This window comes from Plectrocnemia conspersa, unplaced genomic scaffold (assembly GCF_051122295.1).
Source record: "Plectrocnemia conspersa isolate PC_06_02 unplaced genomic scaffold, ASM5112229v1 ptg000011l, whole genome shotgun sequence".
Classification (NCBI taxonomy): Eukaryota; Metazoa; Arthropoda; class Insecta; order Trichoptera; family Polycentropodidae; genus Plectrocnemia; species Plectrocnemia conspersa.
The window spans coordinates 9,479,930-9,500,429 of NW_028277175.1; positions in this window are offsets into that span (position 1 = coordinate 9,479,930).

Genomic DNA, 20,500 nt, shown 5'->3' on the forward strand with positions numbered 1-20,500 from the left:
TAGTGGGACATCAGATTGAAATTTAAGTGAATCAGTGACATATATTTTATTAACTATAAATATGTTTGAGTACAATCAAATGATATTACTACGCATAGTTCGAATATTCAAACACTGAATATATTCATCCGTTTTTAAGCTATTTGTATTTCTATGGTATTTATAACAGCAACGGACATACAAACTAATAGTTGATAAACACAACATTTAAAAAGCCACGTTGTTGTAGCCGAAATTTTAGAAATTACTCATATTTCCAAGACAATTTTATGCAGCTATTGACTTTTCTTATCATCAGAACTATTTTTTAATTTTTTTTACAACAATACAAATATTGTTTATTTTATTTATTTATTAAAAATAAGACCATCGTGTCCTCATGAGTTAAGGTAATGCGTCACGTTGGCCAAAAGCATAACATATATTAAAATTTAATACGTATACATACATACAAATACATTTACGTACACACGCATACATATACACATTAAATTAAAAACATGAAAACAAGATAGAAAGACAGACACAAATCACCTCAACAGGTGCGCATTGTCCCATACGAACTGAACCAAATCCCTATATGTGCACAAAACGGCCTTTGCCAGAGAAGAGTTGGCAAATGTTCCAGTTTTAGACTTCACATGAAAGAACAGTGGACGCGATCGAGAACTATAACCACCTTACAGAGCCCACTTTTGAAGCTGATCGAGCACCGATTTCAGTAAGTTGATAACGAAACGTATCCAGCGCTTCCAAAATAAAAGCACTGGAAAGCAGGAACGGGTAGATTCTTTAATAATATAGTATAAATATCAAAGGAATTTACGCTGTACAAAATATTTAATGTAATATTTATTTTAGCAATTATCATTCTGATCATTTAAATTAGAGCTTATATTTTTTTTAAACAGTGGATAAAATGCCCTTATGCGTTTACAAATAATTTTAATATTTAACTTTCAAGTACAAAGGTTTATAAGATTAATTATTAAATCTAAAATATAAAAACGTTAAGCCAAAAATATTTTTTATTGATTTTTATATACATTAAATTAATTTAATGTATATAAAAATCAATAAAATCATTAAATTTTTATATAAATTAAATACGTAGATATTTTTATATATGCGCATTTTTATAATTGTATTTTTTCTGATCATCAGTATAAATATACAAATTAATGTATTAGGTAAAAATGGCAAATTTACTATAACACATACATTGAAGTCAACATATGGTTTAGGCAAAACAGCCTCTACAAAGTTACCCTAGTAAAACGGTTTTGGTGAAACAACCATCACAATACAACTTAAAATATGGCCCAAGAAATAGCTTTAAGAAAAAAGTTCACACTAAGATATATTTTTTATTTATTGTTAATTTTCCGTTGCAGCATGATAGGTTAAATACAATTACTAACTATTTAGTCACTTATAAATCATTATAATAACATCAAAGCCTGTTAATCAGTAACATATTTTATATTGAATATAAACTATTTTTACATACATCAGGATTTCGGTATTTTCCCCGAATTTTTATGTATTCTAAGAAAATAAAGATATAATAAGAAATACAAAATAAATGTATGTTTAATAATGTTGAAATAATAAATATTTGCTTAAGAATTTATTAAAATCATGTTCATGTAATATTTTTACCATTGTTTCGAGGGGCCTCACATTTTTCTTTCGTTTTTTTTGAGACTCTTTGCTCTTTTTATTTTCGAAACAATTTATTTTAATTGCAATAAATTACAGTAAAATCATATGTTATATACTACATATGATAAAATGTATTAAAAAAATATTTCTGCCTAATATAAATTTTAATTATTCTCACTTAAAAAAGTAAAAAAAACAAGGTATTTTTAGAGTCTATGTCTTCAAAGGTCATAATAATATTAAAATTGTAATTATAATATAAAAATGTTTACTTTAATAATTTCTTGTCTATTTATATTTTATTTTAAGCTATCCTAATAACACGAAAACAAGTTACTTTTAAAAGCGTTTATTGATTTTTATTACAAATTTGCAAATGCTTCGAGCCCCAACATCAACCTTGCCAGCAACGTTTTCGCGAAATGTAATTTAAAAGTTGATATTGACTTATCTCGTTTTGATTTAGCCGCTTTACGTTATACACAGAATGTTAAAATTTTCATATTGTTTTATTACGAACGCGATATCTACAAAACAAAATAATTTGTGTTTGCTATTCATGCATTATTCAGAACCAAATAATTTCGATAACTACATCGAATAAATTTTATAAACTACGTATATAGTAATAATATAAATTATACAATAAAAAACTGTTTATAAATGAAATTAGTAACACTACTTATATTATCTTAATTTGTTTATAATTAGGTACTAACTTTTAAGCCTGTATCTAGGCCATGGCCACCTGGACAATGTACTCTCCTTGTCTTAAGTTTAATTTTCCTACTCACTAAATTTCTCAAAAGCAGTGCCTGATCCAATTTTATTAAAAAGTATATACGCGACTGTTGGTCTGATTGAATTCAAATTACATTAAATAGTACGAAATAATAATAGAAAGACTTTTATAATTACTTTGATAAATTATGACTCACCCAATGTCTTGAGCACAACATATATGATATTGTATTATAAATTTTGGTATATTTCTAAATCTATTTAGTATTGTATAAATGCAGTGAAAACTTATTTCATAATATAAAATTACTAAATGTAAATCTAATTTAAAACTTTAATAAAGTCACTAGAAATATAATTTAATTTTAATCTAAATAAATATAAACGAAGAAGTGTACATTACGTTTGATATTATTTTAAAATTTTAGTGATAAAAATTATTAATCTTTAAAACAAGTACGATGTTAATATTATTATTATAAGTTTCACGTCTTTACAATTTAAATTCGCACGTGCTAAAGAAAAGTACACGAGTAATAATTTGTGCTTATAAAACAGAACGCGAATCTACATATTATTCATCACTATTTTTTACTTCTCTCTTGTTTTCAAGTCTAAATAAATATGCATACAATCCAAGAAAATTTATTCGTATATAAATATCTTTATTCTTCTAAAGCTACAATATAAAACAACACGCTTCGTTAAAAATACAGGCTGGTTACAATTTTTTTGGATTCCTTTCATATGAATAAGTAATTATGATTAAAAATTATTTCTTATATCCTGAACTTTATCTTCAGTTATATATTAGCATTTCTGTCTTTTAATAAACGTTCCCACTTTAATCGTTTTATGGCTAATTTTAATAAAAAAACGTTTCTTATTTCTTAGCCCATATATGTATGTGTACAATACATACTTCACCTACGAATATTTTTCTTATTTATATATCACTAATCAGGGTAAGTCTTGTTTACGTAAGAGGCTCCTTTTATATAAATATTAGCGATCGTAACTTATGTAAGTATTAGTAAGAAATAATTATTATAAATTTTTGCATAATGATGAAGTTCATTAAATCATCCAAACCTGATTGTGTAAGAAGCCCAAAATTCGTATTCCAGACAGTCCATCCAAAAATTAAATTCTTTTACCAGCTATTAAAAATATATTTGAAAAAAAAAGTTGCATAATTTTTTTGTAAAAAAAGGTTGAGGATCTTCGCATTCTTATAAAAAAAAGAATAAATTAGTTGTGCCATCGAATAATAATGCCCTTCGAAAACGTGGCACAAGGGTTGTGTCACCGGATAGTAACTTTTGCCGGAAACATGGCACACATGCTGTGCCATCGTCCATAAACAACTGTCCAGCGCATATCACACATATAGTGCTATCGGTTTGTATATGCGCTCATCTGAAGATCTAATGTTGGCTGTATGGCGACTGTTAGCCACAGAAAAGCTGATTACACTGCTTTACTGAACCAGATAAGAAAGCTAGAAAGTGTAATTTTTTATATGGATGTCGGTAATCATACTTTTGAAAAACCTTTTCCTATGTCAGGCGCCAGGAATATCAATGGTTTTGAGCTGCGCCACGTCAGTAGATTTTGAATCGTCGCCAAGAAAAAATCACGAAATTTAAAGAGGGCCTACATTTTCACCTCTAAGCTCGTCGGGCTTTTTAGCAGACTATAACAACAAAGGACTAGCGCTTAAGTGGCTTTACCATTGATATCATTTTGAGGTGTCACGTCATCGAGGGTCTGTTCATTGAAAAAAAATATATTTAACTATTTTTTTATGATATAGATAAAAGTCGATGAAGCTCAATAAAGCTTTCAGGATCTTAAAATTTCACCGAATAAAAACAATTTTAAACTTTTTAATTAATCTTTTTATAAAAGAACACTTTAAAATATTTATTTTTTAGAATTGATGTCGTTATTTGAGCTATGTCATTAATAAGTACTCTGTGAAGAACCACATGTATTAAACAAAACAAACTAAGTAAGCATATTCAATGTGTGAAATCCAGTTTTCTTTAGCATCAGCATTTTCAGCATTCCCAAGATGCACATTTTCTAAATGAACTTTTAGTTTAGAATGTCCCATGATATCGTTACAGAGAACTTTTCAACATTAAACAATTCTATCTTTGAAAATACGCAAACCTTAATTTCAAGTTCATTTTGTTGTCTATTATTAAAAATAAATAATCAATTAATTGTTGAGAAACAACTTGTATCTCTAATAAAATCTAGTTTCTTACGATATGCTTTTTAATTAGTATTACTTAAATAACAATAACCACTTTTTAATTGAATATTATCATAATAAAGCTAATTAAAAATTGTATATTGTTTATTTATCAAATGTAAGATTGACAAGCGGCGTACCGTATTGAACCTTGTTTATCGTGAGGTCTTGAAATCCGCGGTGGCAAAGTTTGGGGACCCAGGAAACTTGGGGCCCTAATTACTGTTACGATTAGAACAACGTTCGCCGCCGATCGCTTAAGACACTTGCGAAGTTTAACGGGATTACACGGTTGAAAAGAAACGACCCGGGCTTATTTAATGATATCGAAGGGTGACGAAATCGATTCAGGACGAGCCGAGCGGAAAAATCATCTGGCGGATTATTGATTAGACCACTAATAGTTTTCAACAGCCGATAACGGATTGTCCGTGCGGATAAGGCTTACCTCGTATAGTATATATCCCAAGAAAGCAAAAATAGAGTTGATTAGAAAAAATCTTATACAAGTAATCATATAAATAAATAGAAAAAAATAGTATGCGTTGATATAAATTTAATATTTTTGTAAATAATTATATTTAAAATAATGCCCATTGTGACTACATTATTACTCTCTCTGTGGAGTGAGCTTATTTGGAAACAGTTCAGAAACAATGTAATAATGTATAATCCATAGGGAGAGTAGGGTAAAACCGAGTAGGCGGATCAAATGGTATGTTTTATTTACTTGATTAGTGCTGATATATTGTGGCAAACACGTGGACCTTGATCTGAAACTCCTACGAAGTAGTTGAACTTTACTTGATGATTAACTGGCGAGTAATCCGTAAGCAATTTTTGATTTTTTTCTCCTACTGTTTGGATAACATATTTCGACACGTAATTTTTAAGCACAAAAGTAAAAACCGATTTCAGTGTCATTTTAAGACGAATACAAATTTTATAAGCATATAGAAAACATATGCAATATAGCAAGATGTTGGAAATTGTATTACGGTACGCGTATCATTTAGGAACTCGATTCATGCTATTCAAATAATTCCACCGACCCATTTATAGCAAAAAAGTCTAAAAATTATTTTTCAGATATCTGTACAAAAAGGACTATCAATATTATTTATTTTTATATTTTAAATAATTCCTACAAGGTATGGTGAAATAAAATTTCATAAAAAAGTACTTCTCATAGTTTTCAACTAAATATATTTACAATGCAGAAATTCCGGAAAACCCTTATTTTTGTATGCAAGATAATTTTCAAAGCTTGCAAGTTCAGCATACAAGAGCAAGAGTATTAGACAACTCTCCAATAGAAACAACTATTCGACTTTTTACCCATTTGTCTGTATTTATGTTCCGACAAAATCATTTGCTATTTATTCAAATTAAAGCAAAATATTGACTTCTGAGAATTAAGTATTTTTCTTTAAATATGCTTTGGTAAACTCTCACTTCTCGGAGGTCGTAACATAGCGCCTACGCCATTTAAATTAGGACGTTCAGATATTTTTGTACAATGAATTTACAATATTCCAAGAGCAAAATATGAAAAATAAATTTCCATTTTTATATTTGACAAGGTTAAGGCAAATACAGTTAATGGCTTTTAACTACGTAATTATCATATTTACATTTGCCTGGATTGTGGACATAGTCTGCAGTCTTGCCAGTCCCAAGCCCGACATGTGCAATGTTACAACCAGAACAGATGAAAATAATAGCGAAAGAAATACTAAAATCAAGATAGATCTAGTAACCCTGCAAGAAATGAAATAGAAGGAAGCAAGACAAAGAAACCAAAGGAATTACACCCTTCACTACAGTGGGTCAATCAAGGGTTCATAATCACTAGTAAAACAATCCAATTATCAAAATAAACCCTTGGGACTTTATTTAACGTAACTTTCGTCAATGAATATGCTCTGATAGAAGAGGCAGATGATGAAATTAAAATAGATTTTATGACGAACTTCAAAATCAGCGTGAAAAGATTCCCAAACATGATGCACTATTTATTCTAGGAGACTAAAATGGCAAACTAGATAAGGAAGTATATGTAAAGAAATGGTAGAAAAATTATTCTTTACTTTTGCAAATATGAAAAGAGCAAATTCTGTATGTACAATAAAATGATTCTTAAATAGAAGATTAAAAAATTTTTATTCAAAACTTTATGATGCTTTATAGTTTATAATTCGCACGTGTTGACAATGGTCGGCACTTCATAAAGTTTGTGTTAAAAATTTGACTCATAGTAATAACACATATTTGCTGTTAACAATATATTGGGATGGGTGAGCCGTTTTGCGTGTTTTTACAATAAGCAAATATGTATACTTTAATTGTCCTACGTTCATAGACAAAAAGCGAAACAAGAGTGGTTATGAATTTTTTGACATCTTTGCTATCTTATATTGGTTAAATGATAAAATTAAATCTTGACTCGTTATATATTACGACTAAAATTAAATCTTTCTTAGATACAACTCTATAAAGATTGCATTAGGTTCATCGGATATTTCGCATCCAAACATAATTTTTTATTGTTATAAATATAATATTATATCATATGCAATTAGTATTATAAAGTGACGATATTCACGAGATAACGATATTGATATGACTTTATGGAAAATAATACAGGAAAAAATATTGGTAAAAAAACATTAGACACCGAATCTTTAATTCAAGAAATGAAAAATAACATTATTTAGGTTACGAACGTTACTAAAGCAAATGAAATGGATTCGTGGGATTTGACAAAAAAAGAGTTCAATTCTATGAAAGCTTTTTAATTGCTTGCTATCTATTAAATCTAATTCAACGGCAAGTAAACGCGTATTTTCCGTTACTAAGAATTTTTTAAACAAAAAACAAAGTTTTATAAAATATTAAACGCTAGAAGCTTTGATATTTTTGATATATTACTTTTTAGAAAAAAATAACAACAATGAAGTAATACCTTTTTAACTAATTTTACTTTGGAATTTCTTATGCATGTACTGTATTTTATTTATATTTTATTTGTTTGATTAAATCTTTCGTTGTAACCTGACAGGTGTAAGCGCAAGGCATTATAACAGTGTAAATCTGTACTAACTTGTAAGTCAATCAGATATAATGAATACCCACAAGTAAGTATTAATCATCAGACTGAAAGTCTGAGAATCGGTGACATCTATATTATTAAATATAATTTAAAATGTGTAATATAATTTATAACCTATAAATATAATTGCAGCTGTGGGCGTTTTTTTTTATAATAGCTCATTTTTTTAATAACTAAAAATTCGAGTGCCGCTGCCAGGGCTCGAACCCGTAACCACAAAGTTACTGGTCTGAGACGTTACGGACTACGCTACGCGTATATGTAAAAAAATATCCGGAATAGTACCTCGTACCCTGGTAATTTATGGAAAAATACCCGATAACTGGGTAATAAATTTAGCCGGTAATTTGGATGCCCTAGACGCTGGGCATAAAAGGGAGGGAATGTATCGAAAAGGGTGGAGGATTTTACTTTTTGTTGTAGTACCGTGGAAAAAAAAAAGTAGTTTATTAGATTTATAAATTTTATTTTCGTAAAGTATAACTAAGGTCTTATTTTTAAATAATGTTAAATAAATTCAACGTGATATAATAATTATAAATAGTTAAATATTAAAATAAAACTTTTGTTGTTCATTTTATTCTTATTAAATAAAACATTTTTTACTTTTATATATCTTTAATATAATTGGGATTTTAAAAGCCTTATTATAAGAAATAACGAATAAAAATATTTTTAATTATGATAATTTTTTTATTACAGATAATTCAATTAAGATTGCATTGATCTCCAAAATTTAATTTTACTATTTTAATAAAAATAGTATAGCAAAATATATTTTTGCACAATATTGATAAAGACAAGCGACCTGTCCTTATCACCGCACGCGCTGTACGCTAGAGTTTCAGGAGCTAATTATTATATTTATTTACAATAAACTACAAATGGTTTGTAATCGTTGATTTAATTTATTTGATTTGATTGTATAAATAAAATTTAATATTAACCATGCTTATAATAATATTAGAGACGGATTTTAAAGAGTCGACAAAATAATCCATATATTAAATTATATAAGACAGATACTAAATTTGAAAAAATATTTACATATCTAGTAGAAACTCGTTGATTTCTCAACAGACTGACAAAATCGCATTGCCTTAATTTCGAATACAGTCCAGCGTGGCGTATCCTCGCGCTTCTGGTAATAAATTAGCTTAGCACATAATATTTTCATAAAGTTCTAAGCGTATTTTTAAGGAAGGTATTACAAAATGGCAGACTCGTATACATATGTATATAAATGTACATACGAATACGCGTGCCCTGGGCAAACGTGTGAAATTATTCAGCACGTACTCTGGCAGGCGTCGGACTCGCGTCGTCCTTTTTCTGGCGTTAATAAATTACTAAAGAGCGGCACATTAGCGCCGCAAAGTCTGGCCCTCTGGCGGTGGCTAATGCAAACTAATGAAGGGCACCAAGGTCTGGAGGTGGGCGGGGAGAGAAAATCCCGAAGGAACTCCGAGGATGGGCGTCTGACCCGCGACGGGTACGTGACGGTCAATTAAGGTCGGTTAATTGAAATATGAAGTGCTTAAAGGGCGACAAAAGTGCCCAGGACCTTCCGAGGAGATGATCCGATAACATTTGGGGGCCAGATTGTCCTGATTGATAAGGAGGCACGTTTCATGGAAGGTGTGTGACTCTTCGCATTAACATTATGACGACAACACTATATAATGGGTGGTGCTAAAAGTTTAAATTTTTATGTTTTTTTAATATTAAACATTATTTACTTTTAATTAGCTCTTAGAATTTTATACCACAAGCAGTAATATCATCGGTGACTAATATCTGAAAGACATAGGGTTCGAATCCCATATAGACCTTAATGTTCTTTTATTTCTATCGTGTGTGGAAGACAGAAATTATTGATTATTATAAAATTAAAATTCTGATTGATCGTCATATATGATGTTTTCTTAGGTTTTTATTCCTGCATATAAATATTCTTCCATAATTGTGTACATAGAGCTGTAGTATGTACTGGTTAATTGTCATTATGAAGAAATGGGATTAATAAATCATTTTTATTTATTTAAATTAAGTGACCCTAATGCGATAATGTATGGTATGAAAAATATCTTTAAACATTCGTCATCAGTGACTGCCGCTGCGTGGCTTAGTATGTACTTGTTAAGTGAGTCATTGTTACAGATCTTATATAAAGGTATGCACAAAACGAATTACACCACGTCAAACTGCACTTGATATATGCTGGCTAATGATAAGTGTCGCGATTTTGGTGTCAATATGTGATTAAATTAACACAAATTATTGATATGCAATTAACTATTAATATTATTTTTTATAGACACGAATTTGACGCAGCGCCATGCAATCAAAGGCAGATTAAAAAATAATAAATTTAATTGTTTAATATATATATTTAAAAAATTGCTTCTTTGAATTGAAATATAAAATGTTATAAACATTTTTCACAAGGAAAACTTTATATATATATAAAATATAGATACGTCAATGCTGTTAAATGTGTTTTAAAATAAAAAGATACAAGCAAAAGCTTAAACTTGTGTTTGCAACTGTAATCTATGCAATTTATATTGTAAAAGAATTTGAAAACTTTGGAATATATTATATTTATATGGTAATACGTTTAACTTAAACTTTATTTTTCGTCACTTTAACATTATAGCTATACATTTGATATTAACAATTGTATACAATTTTAACCAAAATTACATTAATATTAAAAAAATAAAAGCAGTATATCGAATACTGATAACCCAATATTTCGTAGATTTTTCAAACCAAAAATTAGTATTGATTATATAAAAATGTTTAGAAAATTTATTTGTAACGTATTTCGTAAATTGTTGACAAAATGGTATGCCTTTATATATTATTTTTTATATATTAGCCTTTCTACATGTAACAGGGGATACATAATACTTTTATTATATTAGATATAAAAAAATATTAGTCAAAATATACAACGCATATTAAAAAAAAATAATCGATTAGCTACTAAAGTTTAATGTTCCTCAATAAATGTTTATTTGTGGTATTAAATAAATCCAAAGAGATTTCACTTATCTCATCATTTTTCAAAATTAAATATATTTGTATCAATATTACTTTTTCCTTAAAAAATACCAGTACTTATTTTAGCCAGCACAATAGACCAATGGTATAGTCAGTAACTAATACTCGAAAGACTTGAGTATGAATGCCATATAAACCTTTGTGTTTATCAATTTGCATCGAGTCTGGGAAATCAGCATTAGTGATAATTATATGATTATACTTTCTATCAGTCATCATTGAAAAACTTTTCCTCGATTTTGCTAATCTCACAAAAAAATGTCTGAAAGAATAATTCAAATTAAATATTGGGTTTAAAAATCAATTTTTTATAAACTATTTTAGCTCATTGAGAATATTATTTATTTTACGCTGAAGAATGTACGTTTTTTTTAAAGAAAAGTATTCTTCTCATTACAAAATTATTTTACAATATTTTCATACAAAATAATTCCAGATACAACCTTTTCCCGTCGATCAGACTAGTTTTTAAACCCATATTTGTAAAAACTGACTGGCTCTGAGTTGAAATATTCAGAAAAAAATATTTTAATTTCACTAACACTATCTAATTTTCTACTATCTAAATTATGTTGTATAGACTTCAATAAATGGTAATCTGATGGTGCTTTATTGGCAGAATACGAAGGGTGAGCAATAGTTTTTCATCCGAGAACAATTTTTTTGCGTGATTTTCGCAGTATGAGGCTGGCGCGTTGCCTTGTTCTCGTCGCTTAGTGCGTGTAGAAATTCAAATAAATCATCGATAATAGTCATCGATGATTTTTAGTGTCCTACTTCTAGACTTGTCGTTCAAACAAAAATTATCACTGATTACGTCAGGTCTGAAATATTTTATAATATTATACTGTGACTATATTCTCCGTAAAACATTGTGTGGTTATATAATTTTAATATATAATCTAGCACAAATAATCCGTGCATGTATTATCTTAGATTAAAATTATTTTAATAATTTTTAATCTAAAATAATATATGCACGTATATTTAATGTAAAATAATACATTCAATTAATATTTTATTAAATTTCGTTTGATTTATAATCTGCGCGATAATTTTAAAGATTCGTCTCGCAAAAACCAGCTATAAATTCAAATGACAATAAAAATAGCAATTGAACATTGAAAGCGACACGATAAAACTCATTAATAAATCGCTTTGAAGCGTGCAAAAATAAATATATTATCATATTCGTTTTGTATTGCAATACATTAAAGATTAATGAACGGGGTTTAATTTAGACAGGGGTGGAATAATTGCACTCGCAGAATTTCGATTTTGTCGATTTTTCCACCGGTTGAAATGAACCGTTAAAAGGGCAAAAGGTGGGTGGGAACAAAAAGTATATCTATAAATCGAAACCCAGAGAGCAATTAAACCGACTGATACATTGTACATACAATACATACGTGATATAAATAGAAAATGAAGATACTAGCTTAGTAACCATCAGAGATATTATTTAAATGGTTTAATGACTTCGTTTGATGTGATATAATTAATTAGACCTTAATCGCAGCAACGATGTTTCTGTAGTATTTAAATCGCCGAACAATTATTGGTTTTATGCGAAAAGAGAAACTAATTTTTACAATCAATATCACAAAATGCATTAATCTCAAAGTAAAATTCTGTATAATTATTTCCAGGACTTGTTTATTTACTTCCCAAATACTCTTCGTACATATTAGAAAACAATAACACCATTTGCTAATCGAAACGCTCTCACAGCAGCGTGAAATAATAATTGGATCTCACCGTGGCACTATAAATAGGTGAAGGTAGCAGAATAGGGTCCCGAATCTGTTCCCGGATTATGTAAAGGAAGAAGCTACTATGTATATGATTAAGCGATAAAATATTTTATCGAGACTACCATTTTAGGGCGTCCTTGGGAGAGAGGATCAAAATTTTACCAGTGATATTACGCGCCGGTCCCGATGGTCATAAATAAAAAGTAGATTATACATAATGGTCGTATAGTCAAACGGTTACCGATTTTAAATACTGAATTTCCATCAAATTTTCCAAGGACCTTTGCCGAGAATAATTTCAATATTTTACAATATTAATTACATGTTTAAAAGTCAGAATTGACAGCGTCTTCGCACCGAATTCAAATTACTCTCGTGTTGTTATCTCTTACCTTAGAGTAATTTTCATAATTTACATACAGAGGTATACTGAGATTTTTGCCGTAGTAAAATTGACTGGAATATATTAAATATACATATAAAATACCACGAGTCTACACTTTAACTTCTCTTTATACTAAATACTTTTCCGTAATATTTTTTACTTGAAAATAAAATAACTAATACGAGTACTTTATATTTTTTTAATTCATATCAATTATGTTTTTAAAAACTTTTTGCAACACTTTTAATTAAAATAAAATACGCAAAAATATATTTTAACAAATCTTAGTTTTCAAAAACATTTGTAAATTAAGCTAACTTGGCTTTTATCTGTATGCGGAAAGTAAGTGCCTGGTAAGCAGATTTTAATTATAATAAAACTATTGTAGTCATACGTTAAAACAGAATATTAATGATTGACAATAATAATTTCATTACTCCATTGTGTCACATGGTTGGATCACACAGCAGCACTCGGCTTTGCATCATTTTATCTTTTGATTATTCTCTCTGTGTTCGATTCTCTATCTCTCTTAGCATCTTTGCATTATTTCGTCATCTGATTGACGTATTATCTTTTGTTTCCATTGCTCTCACAGTAACTCATGTAATATTCTCATTGTTACTGAGTTTCAGATCATTTTCTACTATACTAAATGAAATTCTTTCTAAGATATTTTTTTCTTTTTGATAATAAAATAATTCGATATTATATCATAAAACAAATTTATAATACAACATAAATTTAAGCAAGGCAGCTTCTATAAATAAGTTCGTAATTTATAATCGAATCTGAATTTTTTTTTTCGAACAAACATAATTTTTTTGGACTATTTAAATTTAATGTTGTACCATGAAAATTTTCTCCAAAATTTTGTTGCATTGGGAGCATGGTCCGCTCTTTATTTAGATTTTTAAATTTGTCTAAAAAATCTTTTGCTTCTTTGGTATCTAAATAATATTTAAAACTGCAAGTCCTTTGCGTTCCTTGTAATTTATCAGTTGCATTCGTCTCTTAGCACACTTCTGTGTAAAATTATTAGTCCGTAAGACTCGTAACTATGAAAATTAACTAACATAGCACGCTTTCCATTTTCATTAAAATTATTTTATTTTGAGGGAATTTGCTTTACTTTTTAAATCAACAAACATTGACCTAAGTAAATTTAAACTGTTATTTAGAGATATGATTGATTATAAACATAAATTTTATGATAAAATTTCTGTTTAATAAAAAAAACTCTTTTATTTAACCAAACGGACTTGCCCTACTTTCAAAATCAACGGCTCATATATTTAGTTACAGTGTTCCTATTTAACGCAGAATAAAGGTGAATGAAATTTTTTTTTGTTGTTGCTATTTCAAACGTTTTTAAAATTAAATCTTAATTATATACCCATTTGTGGCAAGAGGATGGTGCTCAAAAACAAATTTGTCGTTGAACGTTTCAACCGTGAAGATGTACAACAAACAAACGCCGGTTGCCTGCGGTCTACATTGTTCTTAAATTAAGTGATTTATTCACGTATCCATGAATAATTAGTGCAGTTTTGTTTCTAGTGGTGATATGGCTTAAAACCCTCATCACTTTTCATCCCTTCAGAAAATTATTTAACACAGGGTCGAGCTAATGTTATTCCTCGGTTTGAATACCTACACTGATAATGATCCCCTGATATATGTATTGTATGTGTGGTATATTCATGTGCGCGTATTTTAATCGCAGGAGGAAATGAAAGTTCTAAATATAGCTATAAAATTTACATATTTATTTATAAATTTGATCGAATAAACTCATAGGTTATTTATAAGAGCCATATGTATGTACGTTTTAATACGAATATAGTCAATTTTCTGTAAAATATAATCACTATAATAGAAATAATATTAGGGTATAAGCACTTTATATTTCGAAGATATCCCACTGATCGATTTTAAAGTACGTAATAGTATTAAAGCGCACAGTGTGAATTACGTGACGCCATTAAAGAAAAACTACGTGATGCGGTTGGTTTTACTATCCAGATGGATATTGTAGGAATTTAGCCATTATAATATAAATATATATGAGATAGTTGAAAAAAAAAAATAATGAAGAAGGTGTTTCGCTTTAATAATGTTAATAATATTACAATTTACAATATTTCAAAATAATATATAATACGTAACTAATACATGTCTAAAGAAAACCACGTTATAATTTTCTACAATGATAAAGGTGGTGAGACAGAACTACCAAATAAAACAGTTTCGATCATTAAAACAATGATACCAGATGATAACTTGAAAAAATTCAAAACAAAATTCTTCATTATGTTTTTACCAAAAACAATTTTATTGTGACAACAATATATTCTCAAAGTTTTCTAATTTGACAGACCTAATTTAAAACAATATATATTAAAGATTAAAGTTTGTGCCCTTAGATGCATTTAGGCAACCGATCGTCTAGAAAAATGGATTTTATTGAATAAAACCATCATATCCTTACAGGCTACTTTAATGCGTCATAATGGTCAAAAATAATATATAGTAAATAAGAATAAAAAAAGCTTTAGCATCCAAATTAAATTTTATAAACTGGACTAGCTTCTTGTAACTGTTATTAAATAGGTCAAAGTGCAATGTCAGTGTAATAAAGAGCTGGATGGAGATAACTATAGGCGAATCGGATAGTGCGGACTTCTTGGTTCTAACAGATAGAAGAGGATGCTAGATGACCTTAAACTATATTTTTTCGATAAAATTGAGATTATAAATGGGACCCTTCACTATTTTTTAAAAATATTTAGCAACCTAAAATTGTTTGCGAAAACTGTATCTCAATACTTCTGAAAGAAAGGCCTTGGGATAGAAGAACTAATAATAACCAAATATCATCCTATAAAGGTTTTTTAATATCCTTGACTAAATTGCTTCGATTATGTAAAAGTGTTTTGTTATTCTTAAACTACAAATTACCAAAATCAAAGAGCTGCAAGAAAAGTGTCAAAAAGGACACTAATAACTGACGTGTCGTCAAGATAAAATACGTTTTTCATATCAAATCGAAGCTTCTTGAAAGATTACGAGTAGAAAAAAACATTTACTCGTTAGAAAAAAAACTTTTATGAAAGTTTCTTTAGATAAATGGTTTTCACTAAAATTGTAGAAATATTCTGATGGTAGATGAAATAAGAATAATTACATTATATGGCAATCACCTAAAAGGATGAACAGACGGTTAACAAAAATCCATCTCAGCAAAAAAAAGGAGTCTGTAATAGAACAAATTAATTTCAACTATTTTTAATCATCAGCATTAAAAAAATTGAGAAATTTGTAATAGCCATATTTATGTTAATAATTAATAATTCAGGAGTGGCTCAAGCATCGACCACAAATAACCAGTCGCTCTTAATTTCATTTGCAATCGCCCGCGTTCAAGTATGAAATACATTTTATCATCTACGATTCAGGTTTGTTAAAATATTTACTTTTTTAAAAGTAAGTTAAAATGTAGAAAAGTTTCATAAATATTAGTCTTAACCTTTAACACTGTCAAATTCAGTAATACAAAAAATAGTAATATGTCCTGTAAGTTTCAACTTGTTTAACATAGCAATATGTATAAGCAAAAATGTTATTTGGTCGATATACTTGTTTTTTATACTTCTAAACAATCTCACAAACAAAAAAGGCAACAACGAGACACTACGTGTGTATGCGCCGCCAAAATAATGAATTGCAAAATGGCGGATCGCTCGTTTCATCTCTCAACGGTGTTGCCATCCGCAGGCCGAAAATTAAAATTCCCCCAGCGAAATACCTAACGATAACAAAGTGATTGCCGGCGGAGCTTTTCGCTGATAACGAGACTAAAATGGATGATTCTTGTATTGGCCATTGAAATTCAATCACCGAGCTCGCGATCTGGTGCCACGTGACTTGCACGTGCAATTACCGACGATCCTTCGGGAGCTAGGGGCAAGTATGTACAGCTTCAAAGCAAACGAAAGCCGATAAGTTCTCTCGGACCGGTCGATCTTATCGCTTATTAAAAATTGTCTGGAAAAAAATACAAAAAACGATTCCCATAAAATAGGGATCGATTCTTTCGGGTGATTTTTTCGCGTGACAGCATTGGGTGTATTTTACTGATTGTATTCGATGTGTTTGGATTGAGCGTGCATGTTAACCCACAAAACCATATTCCACTTATTTTATTGTAATTTCGTGTTGCAATGTGCTTTTAAATCACAGTATCATACCATGTTAACGTTACAATTTATATTAAATTTACATTTTTAGATTAAAAAGTAATGCTAGAGTGCTATTTTATAATGTTTTATGTGCTAATTTCTGAGCTTGGTTAATTTAAAAATATATTTATAAACTAATTGTAATTTTTTTTATATAAACAAAATAAATCACATATTATTTCATTAAAAGTTGTACTAATAAACAAAAATTATTGGTTACTTTTTTTTAAATTATCTATATATCTCACAACAATTTTTAAAGTCGTACTTTGAGACATCAAAATATTTCTATAACCTTAAGTTATTGATAATAAATTTAATTTTTTTTATGTAAAATATTTACTATATATCAAGTAACATAATATTTAAGTGATACTACAGCAAAAAATAAACCACATTTTAAGTATCACAAAATTTGTCATATTTTTTTATCCAGAATTCATGTCTTTTATGTAGCAATTATGTTAGATTATTATTATGTTACTTTTATGTATTTAAATATTACAATCAACATATAAAAAAGTAAAGAAAATATAAAATTATAAAACTAATAATTTAAATATTATTTCAATGCTGAGTGGTATATAAAAAATATATTTTAATAACAATTTTAATATTTTAAATGTGACAAGACTCAGTATAAAAAAAATAAACAGTATACTACGAAACTAAGTTAAATTTTTAAATGTCTTACATTTTTTAACACAAATAGTTACTAACCTTTTTAACACAAATAGGCTATGTTAAACTAAGATATTTTTACCCTAACCTAGCCTAACTAAATATATTTTATTTAAGAAATATATTTAGCGACCACACATAGATAGGTTTACGTTCAAAACGTCTCGCCGATAATCGTCCGTTGCACTCATGTAAATATAAAAATAAAAGTTTTATTAGATTCACACCAGTCTCATTGGCCACAAGGTCAACCACCCCTAGGTCCATAAACCCATTAATATGTAAAAAAATTACTTGAATTTATTTTATAAATTAATGTAAACGTAACGTAGCCTAATTCAAAATATTTGCATTAAGAAATCTGTAAAAAAGATACTTAATTTTATAAATTCAAGTACTCACAAAGTCGGTCAATAATGCAGTTAACAATATGCAAGGCATTTGGGTTACAAACACAATAATACAAGGAATGGCAAAAAAAAGGAAAATGTGTATGTGCAATTTCAAGTTAGGCTATGTTAGGCTACGATTTATATATTCTAACCTATTCTAACTTAAAATATTATAATTAAGAAATATGTAGGAAAACAATTATTTTAATTGATTATATATATTGAAGTACTCATAGAGGCAGTTAATAGAGCATTGAGAAGTGATCAAAGCACTTAGGCTACTAATATAATAATACAAGGAGTGACAAAAAAATGGGAAAATGTGTGTATGTGCAAATTACAGTTAGGATAAGCTAGGCTACGAAATATATGTACCAGAGATACCCAGATACCGAGACTATATACTGAAAAAGGAGTTCAAAAGAGCCCGGAAAACCCTTAGTATCGAAATTAGCACGAGCAATTCTGATGTTAAGTAGAGTTATGCGACACACTGACCGCGGATCCTTGGGGCAGACCTTACTTGCTAGTAAAAAAAATGCTGCGCAGAGCAACCGTCGACCCGTACCAAGAAGAATCAAGCAAGATGAAAGAGATAATCGACGGCCTCTTTCCGCATCAAGAATGCATCAAGAATAACGACACAGACAATAGCTCCCTTTCGCTATTCACTTTAAAGGAGCTTATCGCTGCAGAATAGAGTCTCAGTGCGAGAAAAGCTCCGGGTCTTGACGGCGTGTTCAACACCGTTGTAAGCAGAATAGCTGCAAATAATAGCCCATTGCGGTTTACAACACGTACCTTAATGAAGGCACGTTTGCTAGGCCATTGAAGAGGTATCCTTTAAGTGTGCAGCTAGGATGACAAAAATGACAGCGCTGAAAAAATCATAGCAAGGCCTGCATCAGCAGACACTATGGTTCATTCCATGCTGGAATGCCGAAAAAACTCGAGGGATTGGACAGAATACGCGTCAGAAGTGCTCAGACGTAAATAAGACGCTTAAAGACAGTGCAGGAAAGCGGCCCTAACAGGACAGTCTCTAAGCTGGACGGGCCGAAGTATAATATCTGAAAGATATAAAGTACCCGCTTGACAGCAGAGGGCAGGGGAGAGGTTTTAGCCGGTAAGTCGCTGTTAGTAGCGAAATCCGGCACAATCACTATTAAACTGGAAGCTAGTAGTGTCTTCCAAAGATTTCTTTTCCTCACAAAAAAAAAAACACTCTAACCTAACTCAATATATTTTAATTTAGAAATATGCAAAAAAATATTTATTCTTATTGATTTTATATATTTAAGTACTTAGAGGCGGTCAATAGAGCAGTGAAAAATATGAAAGGTACTTGGGCTATAATTATAATAATACAAGAAGTGGCAAAAAAATGTATTTATGTACAAACTCAAGTTAGTCTAAGTTAGGCTACGATATTTATACCCTAACTTAGCCTAACTCAAAATATTTTAATTATGATATATGTAAAAAAATATTAAAATTAATTTTATAAATTTAAGTACCAATAAGGGCGGTCAATGGAGCAGTGAAAACTATGCAAGGCATTTGGGCTACAAATGTAATAAAACAAGTATTGCCAAAATATTAATTAGAAAAAATTCTTTATGTACAGATTCGATTAAAGCTTAGTTAAGCTACAATATTTATGCCTTAACTTTGTCTTACATAAAATATTTAAATTATTAAATATGTAAAATAAAAAAAATTTAAATAAATTTTATAAATTCAAGTACTTATAAACAGTCACAAGAGCAGTGAAAAATATGCAAGACACTTGGGCTACAATTATAATTATACAAGGGGTCGCAAAAAATAGTAAAAGGTGTTTACGTGCAAATTTAATTAAGGCTAAATAAGGCTGCGAGATTTATATTATAATCTAGCCAAATTTATTATATTTGTATTAAAAAATATTTAAAAAAATTTAATAAATTTTATAAACTCAAATATTCATAGGGGCGGTCAATAGATCAGTGCAAAATATGCAGGGCGCTTGAGCTATAAATATAATGATGCAAGAAGTCGCAAAAAAATTAGGAAATGTGTTTATGTGCAAATTCGAGATAGGCTAAGATAGGCTACAATAGTTGTGCCCTTACATAGCTTAACGCAAAGTATTTAAATTTAGAAAAATCTAAAAAAAAAATATATTTTTTAAATTCTAAAACACATTGTAGCACTA